The sequence below is a fragment of the Arachis hypogaea genome, chromosome 19, assembly GCF_003086295.3.
Source record: "Arachis hypogaea cultivar Tifrunner chromosome 19, arahy.Tifrunner.gnm2.J5K5, whole genome shotgun sequence".
NCBI classification, from domain to species: Eukaryota; Viridiplantae; Streptophyta; class Magnoliopsida; order Fabales; family Fabaceae; genus Arachis; species Arachis hypogaea.
This window is the reverse complement of record NC_092054.1, coordinates 80,963,018-80,966,400: the sequence shown is the minus strand read 5'-3', so window position 1 is coordinate 80,966,400 and position 3,383 is coordinate 80,963,018. Positions and strand designations below refer to the sequence as shown.

General features: G+C 31.2%; 1 non-coding gene across 1 annotated transcript; it reads left to right on the top strand.

The window, feature by feature from the left end:
• The first annotated feature begins 223 nt into the window (after nt 1–223).
• LOC112781316 (small nucleolar RNA R71) lies at nt 224–331 on the top strand. Its single transcript, XR_003192100.1, has one exon. It is a non-coding gene; the product is annotated as a small nucleolar RNA R71 (small nucleolar RNA).
• The last annotated feature ends 3,052 nt before the right edge of the window (nt 332–3,383 follow it).

The following is a 3,383-nucleotide window of genomic DNA, read 5'->3' as shown; positions in this document are numbered from 1 at the left end:
GAGTATCAATCTCAAGAACTCCTTTCTTTTGAGTCATCCCATTATTCACAGGATTTCTTTCAGAAGTATACATGAACTAGTTATTTGCAACCATCTCAATGAGTTCCTGGGCTTCTGCAGGCGTTTTCTTCAGATGAAGAGATCCACCAGCAGAGTGATCCAATAACATCTTGGACAATTCAGACAGACCATCATAGAATATACATCAGATGTTCCATTCTAAAAGCATGTCAGAAGGACACCTTTTGATCAATTGCTTGTATCTTTCCCAAGCTTCATAGAGGGATTCACCTTCTTTCTGCCTGAAGGTTTGGACTTCCACTCTAAGCTTGCTCAACTTTTGAGGTGGAAAGAATTTGGCCAAGAAAGCATTGACCAACTTTTCCCAAGAGTTCAGGCTTTCTTTAGGTTGTGAGTCCAACCATATCCTAGCTTTGTCTCTTACAGTAAAGGGGAAAAGCATAAGCCTGTAGACCTCAGGATTAACCCCATTGGTCTTAACAGTGTCACAGATTTGTAAGAATTCAGCTAAAAACTGATGAGGATCTTCTAATGGAAGTCCATGAAACTTGCAATTCTGCTGCATTAGAGAAACTAATTGAGTCTTAAGCTCAAAGTTGTTTGCTCCAATAGCCAGAATTGAGATGCTTCTTCCATAGAAGTCAGAAGTTGGTGCTGTAAAGTCACCAAGCACCTTCCTTGCATCTCCACCATTGTTACTATTTTCGGCTGCCATAACTTCTTCTTTTTCGAAAATTTCTATTACGTCCTCTCCAAAGTGTTGTGCTTTAGCTTCTCTTAGTTTCCTCTTTAGAGTCCTTTCAGGTTTAGGATCAGCTTCAACAAGAATGTTCTTATCCTTGTTCCTGCTCATATGAAAAAGAAGATAACAGAAAAGAAGAGGAATCCTCTATGTCACAGTATAGAGATTCCTTTATATGAGTAGAAGAAAAGAAGAATAGAATGAAGAAGGGAGAAGAAGAAGAATTCGAACACAGAGAGAGGGAGAGGGTTCGAATTTTTAAGAAGAGAAGTGTTAGTAAATAAATAAAATAAATAGAAAGAGATGAGATAGAGAAGAAATTCGAATATTAATTTAAAAGAAAAGAAAAATACTTTTGTTTTTATTTTAATTATTGGTTAGAATTCGAATTTAAGAAGAGAAATAAAAGTAATTTGAAAACTAAATAAATTAATTAATTAAAAAGATTTTTGAAAAAGTTGTTAGTTAGTTTTCGAAAATTGGAGAGAGAAAAGTAGTTATGTGGTTTTGAAAAAGATAAAAAATAGTAAAACAAATAAAAAGTCAGGTAGTTAATTGAAAAAGATTTGAAAATCAATTTTGAAAAGATAAGAAGTTGGAAAAAGATTTTGAAATTAAGTTTTGAAAAAGATATGATTGAAATTCATTTTGAAAAAGATTTGAAAAGGAAATTAAAAAGATTTGATTTTTGAAATTAAAGTTGATTACTTGACTAACAAGAAACTAAAAGATATGATTCTAGAATTTAAAGATTGATCCTTTCTTAATAGGCAAGTAACAACTTGAAAATTTTTTACTAAAAACATTAAATGTTAGCAATAATTTCGAAAATATGAAATAAAAATAAGAAAAAGATTTTGAAAATTTTAGTTAATAAATTCAAAAATATTAAGAATAAAAATGGAAAAGATTTGATTTTGAAAAATATTTGAAAAGAAAAAAAAAATTTAAATTGAAATTTTGACTTGACTTACAAGAAACAACTAAATTTTGAAAATTTTTGACAAAATCAACTCAAAATTTCGAAATTTATGAGTAAAATAAGGGAAAGATATTATTTTTTTTTTTGAATTAGTGAAGAGAGAGAAAAACAACTAAATGATGCAAAACATAAAAATTCAAGATCAAAACAAATAATGCATGCAAGAACACTTTGAATGTCAAGATGAACACCAGGAACACTTTGAAGATCATGATGAACATTAAGAACATATTTTTGAAAATTTTTAAGAAAAGAAATACATGCAAGACACCAAACTTAGAAATTTTTAATGTTGAGACACTATGAATTCGAAAATGCATATGAAAAACAAGAAAAAACACAAAACAAGAAAATTTAAAGATCAAACAAGGAATATCAAGAACTTGATGATCAAAGAAGAACACAATGCATGAATTTTCGAAAATTCAAGAAAAATTAAAACATGAAATTGACACCAAACTTAAAATTTGACATAAGACTCAAACAAGAAACACAAAATTTTTGGTTTTATGATTTTTTTAAATTTTTTTGTATTTTTCGAAAATTATTTTGGAAAAAGAAAATAAAGAAATTCAAAACTTTTAATAAGAATTCCAAGAATCATGCAATGTTAATCTAAAGCTTCGGTCCAAAAATTTAGACATGGCTAAATAGCCAGCCAAGCTTTATGTGAAATCTTCGGTCTAAAAGATTAGACATGGCCAAACAGCCAACCATGCTTCAGCAGAGCATTACATATCATCTGAAAAAAAATTTAGATAGGGCTTAGCAGCCAGCCAGGCTTCACATATCATCTGAAACTCTAGAATTCATTCTTAAAAATTCTGAAGAACAAATATATATATATATATATATATATATATATATTTATTTATTTCGAAAATAAATATAAAGCTTAAACATAAAATAAAATTACCTAATCTAAGCAACAAGATGAACCGTCAGTTGTCCAAACTCGAACAATCCCCGGCAACGGTGCCAAAAACTTGCTGGGCGGAAATCGTGATTCACACTTTTCACAACTCCGCACAACTAACCAGCAAGTGCACTGGGTCGTCCAAGTAATACCTTACGTGAGTAAGGGTCGATCCCACGGAGATTGTCGGCTTGAAGCAAGCTATGGTCATCTTGTAAATCTCAGTCAAGCGGATTCAAATGGTCATGAGGTTTTGATAATTAAAATATAAATAAAACATAAAATAAAATAAAGTTATTTATGTAATTCATTGGTGGAAATTTCAGATAAGCATCTGGAAATGCTTTGTTGCTTTTGAACCTCTGCTTTCCTATTGCCTTCTTCCAACCATGCGTTATGTAACAACCCTAATTTTCGAGTACTTGAGATCTTTTCTGAAAGTACAGATTTCTCCGGAAGATCAGTAAAGGGAACACCTGTAACAATCCCATTTTTCGAGTACGCGAGATTTTTTCTGAAGGCACAGATTTCTCTGGAAAATCAGTAAGGGGAACACCTCTTATATATCATAAAGTATCTCAATTATCAATTTCATTATGTCATCCTTAAGCTAGAACCACTTCTGAGGCAAGCTCAATAATGCAATCGCGAAGAACCTTGTTTTTGAACCGTATCGGTTAGGAGTTCTGATTGTAGTTTTCGTAAATAGTCTCAGTTTGACG